The sequence below is a fragment of the Balaenoptera ricei genome, unplaced genomic scaffold (assembly GCF_028023285.1).
Source record: "Balaenoptera ricei isolate mBalRic1 unplaced genomic scaffold, mBalRic1.hap2 scaffold_448, whole genome shotgun sequence".
NCBI classification, from domain to species: Eukaryota; Metazoa; Chordata; class Mammalia; order Artiodactyla; family Balaenopteridae; genus Balaenoptera; species Balaenoptera ricei.
The window spans coordinates 22,374-42,302 of NW_026777643.1; positions in this window are offsets into that span (position 1 = coordinate 22,374).

The window sequence follows — 19,929 nt, forward strand, 5'->3', positions numbered from 1 at the left end:
TGTCAGTAGTTTTCCTTGAAAGGATAAACACACTTGACTGCTTTTTGAGAAACTGTGTGCCAGATATACAAGTCTGAGAAACAATAGTTTGTCCTCTAGTCATTCTTTCAAGTAAAAATGGTGCTTCATGAATCAAGTGGCTGGTTCATCTTGCAACTCAGACAACTGCACATGTGTTTTTCCTTGAGACAAATGTCAAAGTCCAGTGTGCAAAAGGAGTGCTTTTCATGGACTTCCTGTTTGATCATGTAGAATATTATAAAGATGTGGATAAATTTGAGATGTAGTCAAATTAATACTTTCCACTGCTGCAAATTTTAGGTCATTTTTCAATGAAGCTGGCTTTTAAAAAAAAAAATTTATTTATTTATATTTATTTTTGGCTGCGTTGGGTCTTTGTTGCACGTGCAGGCTTTGTCTAGTTGCGGCGAGTGCTACTCTTCGTTGCGGTGCGCGGGCTTCTAATTGCAGTGGCTTCTCTTGTTGCGGAGCATGGGCTCTAGGCATGCGGACTTCGGTAGTTGTGGCACACGGGCTCAGTGGTTGTGGCTCACGGGCTTAGTTGCTCCGCAGCATGTGGGATCTTCCCGGACCAGGGCTCGAACCCGTGTCCCCTGCATTGGCAGGCGGATTCTTAGCCACTGTGCCACCAGGGAAGTCCTGAAGCTGGCTTTTTAAATTAAAAAAAATTCTTTTTCACTGTCAGTGTATGGCTGTGAAGAATACTATGACTATTAGTACAGCTTGGTGCCATGTGTTGATTTGTAATAAAGTGTCAGATCGTCTATCCATCCTTGCTTTTGCATCATTAAGTCAACACAGTGAAGAAAGCACATGGCATCTGGGTATTATGAAAATTGTTTTGACCTCATGTACCTCTTGAAAAGTTCTTAGGAATCTCCAAGGATCCATGGGCCACAGTTTGAGAATGGTTGCACTATAGTGTGAGGGAATCTCATGAGGCTGCAAGTGTATGATCTGATGTCATTTAGCTTGACTTAGTGTTCAGCCTGCTACCCAAAGTGTCGAAAGTTGATCCACATCAAAATCATCTGCAACAGAATCTCTGTGGTTGGGACTGAGGAAACTGAATTGTTCTCAAGGGCCTCAAACACAGTGATGTTTGGGAGCATTATTTTGCTTTTATAAAGCCACTCTTTCCAAAACCATGGCATAGTCCCAATGGTCCAATACAAAATGATTTTAGGCAACTCTTTCTTAATTTTAATAGTTATATTAAAGTCTATTACCTTATTTTAGCAAAATGTAAGATGCCATCGATTGTAAGATAACCTATTTTGTGTCCCACTAATAAAGGAAAACACCCTGCTAATTACAGTACTCCTTTCATTGATTATAAGATGCATCCCAAGTTTAGAGATAATATTTTGTGAAAATGTGAAGAAAGTTAGAATAAAATAGAATAATATGTGCTAACGACTTAGAGACAGTGAAATATCTGTTTATAGTAGTGATATAAAGCAGTGTTTCTCAAACTTTGGTGGGCATAGGAATCCAACTGGGAATCTTGTTGAAATAGATATTCTGATTCAGCAGAGCTGGAGTAGAGTTTGAGATTCTGAATATCTAAATGTCTCAGCTGATGCTGAGATAGACTGTCCGGACTTTCATAGCAAGCATATAGGCTAACTTTGAAAAACACATCTAAGAAGTAAAAGGAATCAAGGTAAATCAAAATATTAAGTGAATTAGCAGTACTGGTCTTAAATGGGTATTGCAAAATTTGTGATAGTAGTATAAGAATGAAGTCTGAAGTTGGGGAAAGACTACAATGACTCATGGTCAAACTATACCTTTAGGTCTCTTAGAAAAACAAGACTTTCCGTCTGGGATTCAAGTCACTGCGTGTGTTGAGGGGAAGATTTTTCTTCTTCCACCCACAGCTCTAACCATGACTCAGAATCCAGTATCTCCTACTTTTACTGCCTAGATGATGCATGAGTTGTCTCAGCGATATTCTTGCAAATGTGTTGTCCAGCCTACTCAAATGCCTTCAAGATGACTTTTTTCCCTTTTGAAAATTTTGGAAAATCATTTGGGGTAGTTTCTGCAGGCCAAAGATACTTCTTGCTTTAATCTGAAATCTGGCTCTCTGTGACTTCAGGATGTTTGATCCTCCTTTCGGCTCTTGGTAACAACAGAAAGAGTTCAAACCTTCTCCCCACAAGACAACTCTTCACCCGTTTGGTGGCTGCTCTGGATTCTCCTTAGCTTTTTTTTTTTTTTTTTTTTTTAATGTGGACCATTTTTCAAGTCTTTATTGAATTTGTTACAGTATTGCTTCTGTTTTATGTTTTGGTTTTTTGGCTGCAAGGCATGTAGGATCTTAGCTCCCAGACCAGGGATTGAGCCTGGAAGGCGAAGTCTTAACCACTGGACCTCCAGGGAAGTCCCTCCTTAGCTTTTTCTTTTCCAGGCTAAGTGGCCCCAGTGCTGTCTTCATCTGTTTCTTCCGTGATGTGCTTCTGCATCTCCTTTACCATCACAGTGAGCTCACTCCTGTTAATCTCTTAAGTGTGACATCCAGACCACATGTTGTCCTCCATCAGCATGTGCCCTCACCTCTCCTGACCTAGGTGTCATGCCCTCTGGCAGCCTCCTCACACCGATGGCTCACCACTCACTATCAAGCAAAGCCCCTCAATGCACGCTGTGTGCGTCCGGTTGCTAAGTCAGATCTTGTCCCCATATTTATACAACTGTACTCTGGGACCCAGGGCTAAAACCATGTATTCTTGGCTGATAAAACTTTCCCTTGTTAGGTCTCATCCAACTCTCTTGGCATGACTCATGGTGTCCCTGGAAACTCTACCCCCAGAAAGTCCCCTAATTATCTGCTTCTTGGTTTTGAGAGCTTGACCTGCTTCCAGCCCTACACAGCTGTGTCCCTCCAACCATCCCCTCTGTTCCTGTCTTTAGGGGTCTTCCAATGGGGATGGCCATCCCAGTCTCCCTGACCTCCAGCACCACCTTCTGAGTGCTCCCCAACCCCTCTTACTGCTGTCAGTGCGCTATGACACTGCTCTCAACTTTCAGTCCTCTCCTGGGAACTTCTCAGCTACTGCATCTTGTCAGCAATGGTGTGGTCATGACTTAATTATACTTTGGTTTCCTTGGTCCTAATTCGTCTAGAATTACTTCCAATAAACACAAATCTTGAGGTGGGGGAGTAATTTTTTTTTATTACTACAGTGGACATAGGTTTGAATCCATTTCTCCTTATTCTCTCAGCATCATTTGTGAGTAAAGACACAGCTGAGGGGATTCATGGGTGCGGCCTCTGCTGAAAACACAGCAAAGTTAGACTTGTGTGAAGACTGAATCTTGAGCCTACGAACATCATGTTTGGGGCCAACCTAAGTATATTGACCTGGAGCTTGTGTGTCAAAGTTCTGCAGTGTGTTTTATTCCTGTTAGTGTGATGAGCAAATTTGGGAAGACCTGCTTCCTTAGCTGCATATTTTGTAATCTGCCTTTAGAAATACTTAAGTAATGGATTTTAATGTCATCAGTTTCAGATTCCTATGAGTGTGGCAAGAATGAGAATGTGTAAAACACTGTTTGCTAATTTCAATTATTGTATTCCCAATCAAGATGAAAGTGACTCTTACCTTCTTGGTTTCCAAAGCAATGGTTAGTGTCCTTCAGGAATGAAGTGGCTTCTGAGAGAGTGATTCCAGAAATCAAAACTAAACAAAACAAAGAACAAATGAACTATGAAGAGTTTAAATAAATCTAGAAATTGTACTTTTCTAAGTTTAGCTACATTTAAATAGTACACAGTGGATGGTGTGGGATGGAAATACATTTTCCATTTTTCCCTTCGGTTAAGTCATCATTCTTTAAATAATTGGGTAATTACAGCACTGATTAACATTTTTTTTGAGTATCTTCTGTGTGTGCAAAGTACCATGTCAGCTCCTTAAGGGGGTATAAAAAAGGATAAAGACAGTCTCTACCCTAAAGGAATGCAAAATTTAGGAACAGTTAAGAGAAATGCTCGAATAAATCTTTGAATAAGAAAGAATAATACAAATTCTGTAAGCACTAAATGAAGTGTTATGGGGACTTAGAGAGATGATGCTTCCGGCTGAGGGTAGGGGGCCGTGAGGGGTCAAAAAAGAAAGGAGGGAGGGAGGGGAATGATCCGGATTGTAACTTGGATGCTTTTAGACCAGAAGTTGAATTCTTTGTCAATGAGAGAAAAGTTGTGAATTATGGGCAAGACTTCTTTAAGAGGTCTAGGAAGGGCACTCTCTTAAATATCCTATATTCTCTTGGAGAAGATGAAGGTAGGGTAGCTGATAACTTATTTGGGACTAAGGAATCTCAGTCCAGAAGTTTATAACCTACATGAAGATCTCAGGATACCATAAGAGTCTGAATAATTTTCAATATCAAATTTAACTTAAACTTCCCATTTACCACACAGTACTTTTATGGAACCTGGGGAACATGTCGTGAAATACCATTTAGGCAGGAAGAGACATTTCAACACTTGCTTTCCTACTTTGGTCGCGTACTCTTGGTCTCTACCTTTTATGAGTCTCTAATAATCTCCAGCTATATCCTAAAATTCTCACAACTTTCTCAGGAAAAGATTAAATGATTAAGTGTCATATTCTGAATCCTTGGTTCAAACGAAATCACACTTGGAGGCAGAACCTCGGTTTTCTAATGCCAGCTCTGTAAAGTAGCTGTTGTAATTTCCTTGAGCTTTGGTTTCCTTCTGTAAATGAGACAGCTGGACCAGAAAATCCCCAAGGTTTCTCTTAACCCTGTGAATGTCTGACAGAAGGTATTCTGGTGAAGATGGTGGCCAGAAATCGAAGCATCGCAAGCTCCTAGAGCTACAGAATCCCTCTGAGGGACGCTCCTGCAGAGTCAGACACGACCCAGCCCAAAGTCCACAAGGCATGCCATGAATGAGCAGTCTGGACACTGGTCATTAATAAGCAAACGAGGATGCATTCTGAGATGGATCAAATGCATGGGAGAATTTCTTCCCGCAATCATCTCCCAGAAATCCTGACATAAGAAAAAGTTTACATAACCAACCACAAAAATTTCAAATAATACTTCAAGGCAATCACAGAAGAGATATCACAAATTAGCATGTTTATTTGTTAACTGCAATTATAATACTGACCTAAACAATTAGAGGGGTAAGTACGTATTATATTCAGCTTTATATCCTGCAGGTTAGTTTTTTTTTTTTTTTTTGGTGTCATAATTGCTTATATTCTTGTCTTTTTACTCTTTGTAGAAGCTTCTTGAAAGGCCTCGCCATCTTGTTTCCCATATTGCCCTTAACACAGTTCCTTACGCTTAGTAGGCCCTCAGCAAAGGCTGCTGTGTTGCCTTCTCTCCTCTCCAGGTAACCTGATCAGGTATAATCACAGCTACATGGAGCAAAAAAGCGGGCACTTGTGAGCACTTACCTTGCGGTGCTGTGGTCGAAGCAGTTTCGAAAGTGTGGCCCCCAGCTCCCTTTATACTCCCAAATGCGCAAGCCCAGCACTCTAACGTGGCTGTATTGGGGGATCACCATTTATTCCTTAGATGTAAATGCATCGTAGCCCTGATCCTTCACTCTTGTTAAGTTACTTGGATAAATGACCAGCGGAGGCTGTATAATGCCAAGTCAGCTGCGTAGGGATTTTGACGTTGGACACAGATCTTTGAGACTTAGAGAGTCCTAGAGGCCGAGCAGAACTGGGGCAGAGTGTGCTAAGAAGGTCAGTGAAGGGCAGAGCCACAGGGTGAATTGTCAAGCGATGGATGATCAATAGCATGGATACTAAGTACGTCTCCTTTACCCAGCATCGTAAACATGAGGTGGTGTGCGCCTCTCCTCAGAAATCTCCGGAAAACATAAGATTGGCCATTTAACACATCCATTCTTTTTTTTTTAAACATTATTTTTTAATTGAAGTATATTTGATTTACAATGTTGTGTTAGTTTCAGGTGTACAGCAAAGAGATTCATGTATGTGTATATATATATATATATATATATATATATATATATATATATATATACACACACACGCACACACACACACACACACACATATATCTATATATTCTTTTTCAGATTCATTTCCCTTATAGCTTATTACAAAATACTGAGTATAGTTCCCTGTGCTATACAGTAGGTCCTTGTTGTTTTTCTATTTTATATATAGTAGTGTGTATGTGTTAATCCCAAACTCCTAATTTATCCCCCAACTCCCTTTCCCCTTAGGTAACCATAAATTTGTTTTCTATATGTGTAGGTCTACTTCTGTTTTGTAAATAAGTTCATGTGTATCATTTTTTTTTTTTTTTTAGATTCCACATATAAGCGATATCGTATATATGTCTTTGTCTGGCTTACTTCACTTAGTGTGATAATCTCTAGGTCCATCTAACCCATCTATTCTTAGCCATTAATTTATTTTGTTAAAAAATCCATTGTAGATGGAAAACTTTCTAAAATGTATTATATATTATCTTGATTTATTTAATCTAGTATCTTGAATAGACTTCAACTTTTCCTTGATCATTCAGGGGCCTGGGAGGTGATGTAATAAAGTCGTCAGGGATATTATAGTTTCTTCGCGGATTTTACCCTGCACTAATTGTTCCTAGGTTGCAATGAATTTTTGTGTCACCTTTCTAGTTTTTATATCTACACCTTCACGGCAAGGTACTCAGCTGTATTCTGTCTGTGGTTAGTGTGTTTGCCTCTGTGAGCCCAATCTTCCTTTTTCTAATCTGCTATAGAATGGGAAACAGATGAGCAAGCTAAAGGAAAAAACAAACAAAAAAAAGGAGTCATAAGTTCCATGGGAAGTTCTAGAAGTCCTAATGGAAATACATGGTCTTTGTGACAACTCTTATGGTTGCTCGGGGTTGTTTTTTGGCTGAAACATAAGTAATGTTTGACTATGTAGGAATTACCATACATTTTAGAAGTTAGAGCCATTTACAGCAATACAGCCTGACTTGTTTATGTTGTATATGATCAATGTGTACTGAATTATACTCAATATTTTGTAATAACCTATAATGGAATATAATCTGAAAACAATAAAACTGAGTCACATTTCCGTAAACCTGAAACTAACACAATATTGTAAATCAACTATACTTCAATTCAAAAGAAAAAAAGATTCTCTAGTCTTCCAGTGGGTAGTCTCATATAGGTGAGGCATTTCCAAGGACAGTTTGCATTAGTCAAAATGAAATTGTGGACAAAGGAGAAACAGATAGGAATAGGACTTCCACGTAGCATTTTCCAAAGTAGATTTGACAGAATGCTGATTCTGAGAGAAACTGTGAAATAAAAGGTCCCGTGGCTAAATGAGTTCAGGAAATGTGGCCAACTCTATTCCCTGTTGTTGGAGATTCACCATAAATACTAGCATGTTAAGGGGCCTGAGAAGCCTTTCAGTAAAAAAATATGAAGAAATTTTTGTACCTGGTGATCTGATGTTGGAACACCATCTTACTCCCTGCTTGAGAAAACAAGAGGAGAAGGCTGAAGGCTGCAATCCACAGAGAACTCGTCTCATTCTTAGTACCATTTGGCCCAGGAGAAAGCAACAGAGAGTGATCAGGCATAAACACAGCTGCTTTTATCCAAGGGACAGTCTTTTGTATGTAACAGATGCTCAGTAGATTTTGTTCCTGTGTATAAATGAATAAGGACGATTCATGGGGAATCTGTGTTGAAAGAGGGCTGAAGTGATAAGGCAGAAAAGAATGGAATCAGACTCAGTCTCACTTAATAGTAATAGTTTATATTTATTAAGAACTCACTACGTGCCAGGCTTTATCCATATTGGCTCACTTAAGCATCATAATAGTTTTGTGGGGTAGATGCTAACATTATTCCCATTTTATGGCTGAAGAAATTTGGGCCACTGAGAGTTTAAATAAACTGCCTAAGGCCACACAACTAGTAAGTGGCAGAAATGGGATTCAAATCCTCTCTGGCTCTAGAACCAATGCCTATAAACTTTCACTTTTGCAAGCCCATCACTTTTGAGTGCTGGCAATGGGGAAAGGAGATATGAAATAGGGACATTGCTCCAAAGGAGGTGATAATGGACATGGGAAGAGAGTACATAGACACGAAAAGATAAATTACTTTTCTAAGGTTAAGTGCCAAGATGAGTGAGATGCACAGTGGACTAGATGTATGGACAAGGTATTTAAAACCCGTAAGGTATGTTGTGTATGTAAAATATTCTCGAATTGTTATTAATGATAATGATACTGCTTTGGAGGAGAGATCTGAAGGGGATGGTGACTGTGGAGATAATAATAATAATAATAAAAAATAATAATAATGCTTTTTGTAGTTCTTTCTAGTTTACATAGCACGTTTGTATATTTTATTATGTTTATTTTTCTCTGCAAGCCTTAGGGGGTTATACTGTTTATATTCTTATTATTCCCATTGTCCATATGGGGAACTGAAGCCTAAGGGAGTTAAGGGATTGACCAAAAGGCTTCACAGCTAGTAGGCAATGGAGCCAGAATTGGAATCCCAGTTTGCTGATTCCAAAGCCTCGCCTTTTCCTCTATCCTCTACTCTCTCTTAAAGGAGGCAGATTTTAAGAGTACAGGGAGGAGGTTCCAGGCTTAGGGAACGTAGGGATTGTGGTTAGAAACAAGACTTCCCAGGGTGTGTTTCAGGAAGGTGGAATGGGCAAGCCTGGATGGAAGGGTTGGGGGTAACACGGAGGTGAGGCTGGAGAAGTGGGCTGGGCTTGTCTGTGATAGGCTCCCAATGCCCATGGAAGGAGTCAGGACATTATTCTGAGATCACTGGGGAACCTTTCAAGGTTTTAAGCAGAAAAGTGAACGTGTGTGTGTGTGTGTGTGTGTGTAGACACACACATATATCTGAAGATTAGTATAGAACTGATGGTAGGATATAATGGAGAGGGAGAACCTGAGGTCCTAGAACCACTTAGCAACTATTTAGAAAATCTTGGTGTACAACTTGCCAAGATGATTATACAGGCTCTGATATGATTTATGGGAGTAGGTGGGCAGTTAGAATTAACCCCTGGATGACCCTATAAATTCAGATGTGTGTTAAAATTCTCCATAGCACCAGAGGGCTGGCTTTCCCAGTGATTGTCCTCTGGTATCTCCGGGTCCATCCCATAGGTTCAAGAAGAGTATTGTGTGGGCTTGAAGTTGTCTGCCTCACTGTCCCATTTAGGCCTGGCAAAAAGAGAACCCCAGGAGGTGAAAGGAATATGTTTCTCTCATTTAAGACCTCTCTGAGCTCTAGACTTATTATTATTATTTTTAACATTTATTTAGGCTGCTCCAGGTCTTAGTTGCGTCATGTGAGATCCTCTTTGTGGCATGCGGGATCTTTAGTTGTGGCATGCACGTGGGATCTAGCTCCCCGACCAGGGATCGAACCCGGGCCCCCTGCATTGGGAGTGCAGAGTCTTACCCACTGGACCACTGGGAAGTCCTCTAGACTTATTTTTCGAGGCCCTATCCCACATTAATATATTACAATCCTCTCAACATAATATTAAACATGCAAGTAATATCTATTTGCATTGAATATAAAAATAATCATGGTGTAAAATGAAGAGGGCCTTGATTAAGCAGTACAGAAATGAGATGTAAAAGGAAAGAGAAAACCCAAGGGATACCCTGAAAGCAGGATCCACAAGACTTTGATGATGCCGACTTTGAGGAGGAAAAAGGAATCAGAGGATCCTACCTTTCATCCAGCCCGCATTGCAGCCTAGAAATCTAGGGGCATGATACCTGCCCAGGAGAAATAGTGAAGGGAGGGAAATAAGAATTTCGATTTTGGACAGATTGAGATTGAGATGATGGTGATATCCAGCTAAGTAGGTAGAGATAAGGATTCAAAGTTTACATACAGGAGACATTAAGACTGAAGATGTAGGTCTGTGAGTATGAGGGTGTCACCTGTATGCAGTTGATAGTTGAACTTATTAAGGAAGCTGGGTTCTCAGAGAAAGGCTGCATGTTGAGGAGGTGAGAGGCGGAAATGAAGACAAAAAGAGTGGAAAAAAAAAAAGGTTATTCTTCAGGTAAACAAATATCTGAGTGAGATCTTGCTGGAGTCAAAAGAGCCACGTGGATCCATATTTTACTTCTGTCATTTACTGCCATAAATGGCAAGTCCCATCACCTGTCTTCGCAGCTGTGATGTTTTCTCCTTCCGCTGCAAAATCAGAAACATAATTCTGTTTCTGCCCAAGTCATGGGGATAGTGTGGGGATCAAATGAGATACTGTCAAGACGTGGCTGTCTCCGCAGGCAGTCTCTTTCCAGCCAGTGCCAAACAGTATGCTTCAATCTCTTTCAACCTTGACACAGACCTTGGCAAATAATCCACTAGCACAAAAAACATAAGTGAGCAATGCAGGCTTTACTGAAGATTTTGTAGAGCAGACTAGAAGAGGATTATATTACATCCCCTAAAGTATTCAGTTTCCATCAGCAATGACTTCCACGAAGTCCATTTTCCGTCACACTGATGCAGGTGGTTGATTTCCTTTCTTCCCCTGAGGTGTCTGCCCGACCCCTACGGGTACTCAGTTGTTCCTCTGTTACATGGGGCCCTTTAGCTCTGCCATTGACCTGCATGCCTACTCATCTGGTTACTCAACAAAATAGAAGTCCTCAAGTAAAGAACACCACTTTTATCCTTAGCAAGTTTGGTGATCACCTATTTTTACTCACATATTCCCCTTGGGAGCTTCATCTTTATCCCACCACTATGCCCTGTAGTCCCCAGCTCACACCCCACACCATCATTCCATCTCTCCCAACCCTGAGAGGAGTTGTGTCGATGAGGGTTTTCTCCAGTCTTGTTACAAAATCATTTTGTCAACTCTAAAGTGATGGGAACTTCATTATTAGTGTCAGAAGAAGTCAAGGGAGGTGGTATCTTCGAGAAGGTGGTATTTTCAAGAGAGAGGATATAGTAAAAAGCTCTACAGAGAAGATGGAGAAAAGGAGGACCATGAAAAGGGCATTGGGTCAGTCAGAGAGGTGATCCTGACATTAATGTCAGCAGGATGGTGGGGGTGGAAGCTTTGAAGGCAAGGATTAAGGAGTGAGCAGGTGTTAAGGAGGAGGAAAACATTTTCCTGATTTCCCCGGGAGCAAATCTCTCCACCAATCACTATATAAGGCACATTCAGAGGAAATGCAGATTTGGATGGAGAAAGCAGCAGCAGGGCCAAATAGAGAGGCTCAGGAAACAAGTGTAATCAAGTTCATTCCGCAGAGGGCTACTTGAGAAGAAAGGGCAGTTAATTGTGCTGATAGGAGGATCATCCCTTACCCGTTACAACTATCTAAGAGCTATGTAACAGATGAAATTTCCAAAAGCAGCAAGAAGTTCCCCAGCCAGAAACAGAAATTTCTGGGCAAAAGTCACAGGACAGGTATATTAGTGAATGATACAAATTTATATTGAATCGCCTAATTAAAAATATTGAGTGAGAATATTAGATCCAGAACTACAGGGGAACCTTGAATATTACCTAATCTAACCCTGATGTTACAGAATCAGAAACTGAGGTTCTGGACAGGTTACCTAATTAATGCTAATTAATTAGACAGTCCCCCTTCCCATTCTACTCTCAGATCCAAGAGCGCTAGTTCAGAACTCTTTCAAGTGCAATACATAAACTTCCATACTTCTGGCATTTCTTTCTTTTTTTTTTTAATAAATGTATTTATTTACTTATTAAACTAATTAATTTATTTATTTTTTTCTGTGTTGGGTCTTCGTTTCTGTGCGAGGGCTTTCTCTAGTCACGGCGAGCGGGGGCCACTCTTCATCGCGGTGCGCAGGCCTCTGTTGTTGCGGAGCACAGGCTCCAGACGCGCAGGCTCAGTAGTTGTAGCTCACGGGCCCAGTTGCTCTGCGGCATGTGGGATCTTCCCAGACCAGGGCTCGAACCCGTGTCCCCTGCATTGGCAGGCAGACTCTCAACCACTGCGCCACCAGGGAAGCCCACTGCTGGCCTTTCTACACTACAATTTTGCAAAGCAAAAAGTTGATGGGGGATTATCCAGAGAAATATTTAAACTGATTTTCCTTCAATCAGTGAGGACATAGATTTATCAGTTTTACAGGTTGGAAAACTGAGGCTTGGCAAGATTAAGTGACTAGTCATACAGCTAGTAAGTGGCAGAATGGGAGCTAGAACAAGTCTGGTTTGAATCCAAGTCCAGTTTGTGCTTTCACTACAAGACAGCTGTTTCTGGCTTTGCAAGATCCTGTTAAGACACTAACGCTCTCAGAATTATACATGCTTCTCAGAATTACACGCAAACGAGGCATCCTTCTCTGAAAATATCATGGAGAGAGTGTGTGCATGGCCTGGGAACATTGTGTTCAGAGAAGAAATTCTACCAGTTAGGTCTGTCCAGTAAACTGGAGACTTTCTTATCTGGCCTCATAATCTTGACTGATGCCTGTGAGACTTAGGGTCCATGTCATTTGCCCTTTTTTGTCTAGTAGTTGTATTTTTTTTGTTGGTTTCTTCAGTGCTTAAAGCCTCATTAGAACTAAGAAACGCGTGATCAATTACTTTTAATTTCAACTGTTGGGGTATGAAACAACATAGCCTAAAAAAAAAAAAAAAAGATTTTATGCCCTTGGCTAGGCATAGCCCAAATGCATATTTACATTGTTAAGAGCTGCATGATAATGTAGTGACTAAGAGTGGACTTTGAGAGTCAGAATACTGAGGTTCAAATCCTGACTTCACTATTTAAACTATTTGAATTTGCGCAACTTATTCTACTTTTCTGAGCCTCAGTTTCTTCATCTGTAAAATGGGGATAATAACAATACCTAACTCATGGGGTTCCTGTGACAACTGAGTTAATAAATGCATGATAGACTACTTTTTGAAAGTGACATGGAGTGGGTGAGGCCATGTCAACAGCAGAGCCTGAGACTTAGAAGCCAGGAACTTTCTCTAGAGAATGTACCAACCATTGCCTGTGCCAGAGGGCTCTGGGAGCCAGGACAGCATCTTCTATGTTGTTCTTTCATCTCTTTTTTGTTGCTGTTTGGTAAGGCCCATCAGCTGACCACAGCCTCACTACTGGCCATCCAGCCCTCCCATTCTACCCACTACATATAGCCAATTTCCTCTCCAGATGGCCCAGAACACTCTTAAGTCACTGCCACCCCCCACCCCCCACCCCCTCATTCCACACACTCACAACAATAAAACAAGACGAGGAAGATGGAGCCTAGATACCTCAAAGCAGGGTGACCAACCTTCCTAATTTGCTTGGAATTGAAGAGATTCCTGAGACTTCAGTTTTAAAATCAGGACAATCCTGGGCAAACCCAGATAAATTTATCACCCTACCCAAAAGGTGGTTGGGGGTATGATGGCAAAATCCTCAAACTTGACCAAGATGGGGCTAGATGGAACCAGCTTGAGATCTCTCACAAAACCAGGATGGTGCTGAAATTCACATATGGAATTGCTAATTTTGAAGCTGTAATGCACAGAGCCGGTTACAGGGAGCATGCACGTATTCAATTGTTTATTCATCAAACATTCATTGAGGGCTTACTATATGCTGGGAAGATTTTAAGCACTAGGGAACAGAACAGGCAAAGTCTCTGCCCTCATGGAAACTCTATTCTAGTGTGTGTGTATGTGGGGACAGACAACAAACAAACAGATATCAAATGTCAATTAGTGATAAATTCTCTGAAGGAAAGGAAAATTAGGATAAGGAAACAGTGGCTGTGTGGGTTTGAAATGGATCAATCAGGATAAGTTTCTCTAAAGAGATGGTATTTGAGCACTTAGAGGAAGAGCAAGCCAGGCGAATATCAACGGGGCACAGTATTCCAGGCAGAGGAAACAAATGCAAAGGCTCTGGGAGGGGAACTTGCCTGCACAGGAAGAGAATAAAGGCCAGTAGGGCAGGGATGAAAGGAGCCAGGGATACAGTAGCAAGGAATGAAGTGGCAGAAGCGGCTAGGGGCCAGATGCTTAGAGCCTTGCAAACTAAGGTAAGGATTTAGGGTTTTAAATGCCAGCTGTTATTATAAAGGTAACGCTATTCTTCCGTATTCTCTGCTGAGCGTTGGCTCTGTTATCTGCTGTTTTTCTACTCAGCTTTGCTTCACTCTGTCAAACAAAACGTTTAGCTGCTCTTCATTTAGCAAATGGCTTATAAAGACACCGTTCCAGGCATTGGGGATTAGAAGTTGGTTCTCTCCAACAGCTTACCATCTAGTTCGGGGAGGGTGGGTGGATCACAGTATTGAAAACACGTGAAAAAATCAGCAGCCGTGGACTTCCAAGGAAACAGCCGGTAACTACCGAGAAGAAAGGCAGTTTCAATTTCCCAGAGAGGTGAGGAGTTGCTTCCGGTGCGCCCTGGGGCATCATGGGAGGGGTGGGCCCTGGGGCATCATGGGAGGAGTGCGCCACCGGGGAAGGAAAGGCTGGGAGTGATTCCGCCAGGGTTGGGACGAGCCTGGAGACGGTGAGGGGCCCTGGCCGGTGAGTGTACGTTTGGAGTTTGTGAGAGAGGCAGGCCTTTCTCGTCAGCTCCGCGATTCCAGAGCTTAACTGTGCGTGTGGTGGGAGGGTGTGAAGCCGGAAGTGGTGAGGGAATTCGAACCCCAGGCACTTGACGTGACTGGGCCACAAGGAAATTTCTGAAAATTCTCAAGTCGCCAAATTCCATTTGAAGTTTTTCAGTACGTTTATAGGCATTTTATTACATTGCATATACATGTACTTATGTAATATATAGGGCTAAATCCATTTTTGGGTACTAAAAACTGTGGGTATCAATAGAATTATTTTTCAGAATATACCGGAAAAAAATATGATTCTGTTGCTCCAAAGATACCACCTTTCCCATCCATCCTCTTAACAACATTTTTCATAATTTGAGGGCTCCCCCTGTGTTGTACCTCAGTTTCCCCGAGAGAGAGCCATAAGCTGTTGTTTCTGTGAGGAGCTGAGAAAATAGCCCGCCCTCTTGGGAAGGTCAGGCTACTATAATATAAGAAAAGCCCTGTTTTGGGTGTGTTCCCCAAGGGGAATGTTTTTCTCCTTCATCAGCGAAGAGGCTTTCTTTTTCTCTCGTGGGCTCCGGAAGCAGCATCTTGGTGGCGCTTGGAGCCAGGAGGGAGGAATCAGGCTGGTAAATTCCATCCTTAAGGAAGTAAGGTTCTTTGCATCTGCCCACAGCTGATTCTTCAGCCTCCCACTTAGGAAAATGGGACCGACTAAGTCCGCAGTGAAGGTGCCTGGGGACACTGGTGTCAATGTAACATGTGCCCAAACCTCTGTCACAGCCAGGAGGCAGAATTTAAGTTTGCTCACCGACAGCTGCTGTGTTAGCCCTGGAATGGTAATGCTTATGGAAAACTTGGCTGAAAGGCAACAGCTTTTAGTAGTTGTGCTAATGGTCTCGTTCATCAAATGACCCTCTCCTCTTCACCTTTCTCTTGTCAGTTATACCCATGTCTTTGACGAGAATTGGATATGAAGTCCTCTTAAGAAGCACGTTCCTTTTATTTATTGTATTTAAAGAACACGAGCCTTTAAAAAAATTCCCAAAGTGAGGTACACATTGTAGAAAGATTGAAAAACATAATCAAACATACTGAAGGAAAAATTTAAATCACTCCTAAGATTTTAGCTTAGAAGTAATCTCTACCGGAATTTGGATTAAGTCCTTTTACACTTTTTTTTATGTTTGTAAACACATACACAGTTTTGTTTTGTTTTTTTAAACACGTGCTTTAAACAAATACACAATTAGGGTATCAGCCTGTAAGCATGGTTTTGTATTCTGCCTTTGCAACTTAACAGATTCTGGGAAATTTTACCATGATATTAACTCTTCTTCTACATCATGATTTTTAATAGTTACATATCGTTCCATCCTATGACTGTACTCAGTTTTCTATTTTGGGGCACTTAGGGTGCGCTAATTTTTTTTTCTTTTAAATATTCCTGTAAACATATGTGTGCATATGTTTATGCATATCTTGACGATATTTATAGAATAGACTTTCTGGGCAAAGGGTATGACTGTTTTAAGGTTTGCAGTAGTACAATGCCTGTTATTAGAGTCTCCACAGTAGTGATGTGGCATAAGAAAACAATAAGTATTCTCTAATGATCGTTACGGAGCCCAAACTCATATTGCTTGCCGCACAACAGGTCAACAAATCGAGAGACGAGTGGTTGGGGCAAGGAATAGTGACTTTATTCGGAAAGCCAGCAGACCGAGAAGATGGTGGGCTAGGGTCCTCAGGTAAGATGGGCTAGAACCATCTTCCCCGAGGTAGAATTCAGGCTTTTTTTATACTAAAAGGGGAGGGAGTGTTGTTAGCTGTTGCAAACTTGGTGTCGGAATCCTTTGTTCTTGTAGCTGTCCACTTAGGTCAGGTCATGCTGTTCCTGTAAACCTCCCAACAAGACAAACGTTATTCTCTGTTCTGCAACTTTTTATCTCTCTATGAATGGAAAAGTGTTACACCTGTAAAGGCCAGAGCCTTGAGAATTGGCTATCCTGTATATTTCAGGCTATAGACAACATTAAGTTGTAGCAAAAACAAAGTACAAAGGTTAAAGTAAAAGAAACAGATCTGATATGGAGTCAGTTTTGTTATTCCCTAGTACATGAGCATACTGATTATCAGGTGTTGTAAATATGCAATAGTCAGTGCAACATGACTGCAAAATAAAATGACAAATACTGCAAAATTTTCAGAATTTAATGAAGTTGATGAAAGTGGTATTAGAAACCTGCTTGAATTTTGCAAAGCCGCTGGCCAGGGTGATGCAGCAGCACTGAACTAGTTAATAATTATAAAACTCTGAACATGGACAATGATGATCCAATAAGTGCTTCAAGGGAGTGAGTTTAGGATCAAAGGATTAGGAAGACCCTTAAAATATCAATGAAGACATCATACAGTTTTTGCAAAAAAGGGCATTCTTTATGATTGCATTGCAAAAGTTAAACATAAAGGGTGCCACATCATACAAGATTGTGAGAAGGATGTTCCTTTCCTCCCAACTCCAACATTGATTCATTCTTTGTTCTAAGAATTAACAGAGATGCAGTTGTAACGTAAATCTTGTGAAGTATAAGAGAAAATAAATTTATTTCAGTGGTTCTGGCTTGATTTTTATGATAAAATCCCAATCAGACTTTTTCCCCACAATTTACTGTGTAATTTTGGACTTCATTTTAATTAATTTAGATTCACCTTAAGTGGTTGTTTTCTGAGGTACATGATTGTTGATGTAGAAAATCCCAAAGAATTTCCCCCCAAACTCAGAACTATGAAGTGAGTTCAGTAGGGTTTCAGGGTATAACATAAACATACAAAAATCAGTTGTATTTCTTTAGGCTGTATGCTAGCAGTGAACATGTGGACACCAAAATTAGAAATACAGGGACTTCCCTGGTGGTGCAGTGGTTAAAAATCTGTCTGCCAATGCAGGGGACACAGGTTTGATCCCTGGTCTGGGAAGATCCCACATGCCATGGAGCAACTCAGGTCGTGCACCACAACAACTGAGCCTATGCTCTAGAGCCCGAGAGCCACAACTACTGAAGCCCGTGTGCCTAGAGCCCGTGCTCCACAACAAGAGAAGCCACCGCAGTGAGAAGCCTGCGCATCGCAATGAAGAGCAGCCCATGCTCGCTGCAACTAGAGAAAGCCTGCGTGCAGCAACAAAGGCCCAATGCAGCCAAAAAAACAAAAACAAAAACAAAAACAAGAAGTACAATACAATTTACAATTACTTAAAAACAAAAAGAAAGAAAAAGAATTTAGGTGTATATCTAACAAAACATGTACAGGACTTGTATGCTGGAAACTGTAAAACAAGGAAGACAGAAATTGAAGAGGATCTGAATAAATGGAAAAACATACTTTATTCACGAATTGGAAGAATCAATATAGTAAGCTAATTTCCCCCAAACTGGTAAATAGATTTAATGTAATTCCTATCAAAAATTATAACTCTGGCTTTAAAGTTGGACATACAGTATCCTAATTATTATTTTCCCAAAGCACTATAATTGTAGTATTTCCCCCAATGAAAAATTTTAACAGCTTTATGGGGATATAATTGATGTATAACGAACTGTACATATTTAAAGAGTCTCGACACATGTAGACACTGTGACACCATCATCTGAATCAAGATAATGAACATGTCCATCACCCGCAAAGTTTCCTCCTGGTCCTTTGTAATACATCCTACTGTCCTTCTGTGCCTCCCATAAATCCTGCCTCTCTATCCCTAGGCAACCACTAGTCAGCTTTCAGTCACTATAGATTCATTTTTTTTTCCCTAGAATTTTATATAAATGGAATAATAGAGTCTACACTTTTTTGGTCTGGCTACTTTCCATCAGCATTATTATTTTGAGATCCATCCATGTTTTTGTGTGTGTTAATAGTTTATTTTTATCATTTTTTAAAAAAAATTTATTTATTTTATTATTTTATTTATTTATTGTTTCTGGCTGCATTTGGTCTTCGTTGCCGCGGGCGGGCTTTTCTCTGGTTGCGGCGAGCTGAGGCTACTCTTCGTTGCGGTGTGCGGGCTTCTTATTGCGGTGGCTTCTCTTGTTGTGGAGCACGGGCTCTAGGTGCGTGGGCTTCAGTAGTTGTGGCTCTCGGGCTCTAGAGCGCAGGCTCAGTAGTTGTGGTGCATGGACTTAGTTGCTCCACGGCATGTGGGATCTTCCTGGACCAGGGCTCGAACCCGTGTCCCCTACATTGGCAGGCGGATTCTTAACCACTGCGCCACCAGGGAAGCCCAATAGTTTATTTTTTATCATTTTGTAGTATTACATTATATGGATTTACCACAATGTGTTTATCCATTCACCTGTTAATGGCCATTTGGGTGGTTTTCAGTTTGGGGCTATTACAGATAAATATGCTGTGAATATTTGTGTGGACATACGTTTTCATTTCTCTTGAGTAAATACCTAGAAGTGGAACGACTGGAACAAATGGGTAATTTCTTAACTTTTTAAGAGACTGCCAAACTATTTTCCAAAATGGTTATGCTGTTTTACATGACCACTAGCTGGTGTGAGAGGTCCAGTACCTCCACCTCTTGGCCAACACTTGGACTTTTAGTCATTGTAATAGGTGTGTTGTGATATCTCATTATGTTTTAATTATTAGTCCCCTAATGATTCATGATGAGCATTTTTCATGTGCTCTGTGTATATCTTCTTTGGTGAAATGTTTGTTTAAATCTTTTGGTTCTTTAAAAATTGGGTGATTTGTTTTCTTTTTAGTGAAGATATAGATTTCTGTATGTATTCTAGACACAAGTCCTTTATCAGGGGTATAATTTGCAAATACTTTTTCTCAGTCGGTGGCTTGTCCTTTCATTCTGTTTAACAGTGTTTTTCAAAGTGCAGAAACTGAATTTTGATGAAATCCAGTTTATCAATTTTTTCTCTCATGGCTTGTGCTTTTGGTGTTGGCATCTGAGAAATCTTTGTGTAAACCAAGGTCACAAAGATTTACTCTTATGTTTACTTCTAGAAGTTTTTGTGATTCTACTTTTGGTTTCCTCTTTGATCCAAAATTTAATTTAGGAGAGTATTTTGAATTTTTTTGTTTTAAACTGTTATTAATTTTAGACATTTTTGCGATTGAGGCCTGTGCAGTTTATACTGTAAAGGAGTGAGGCTGATAGGGGTTGAGAGGCAAGGGAGTGTGGATGGTAGAAGGTGGAAGAGGGACAGGAGTGCATAAAGTACAATTTTTGTCTAGATTGCATTTTTGTTCTAATGCTTCCTCTCTTTCTAGATACCAAACTCCTCATGTTTATACTGCACTAAATCTAT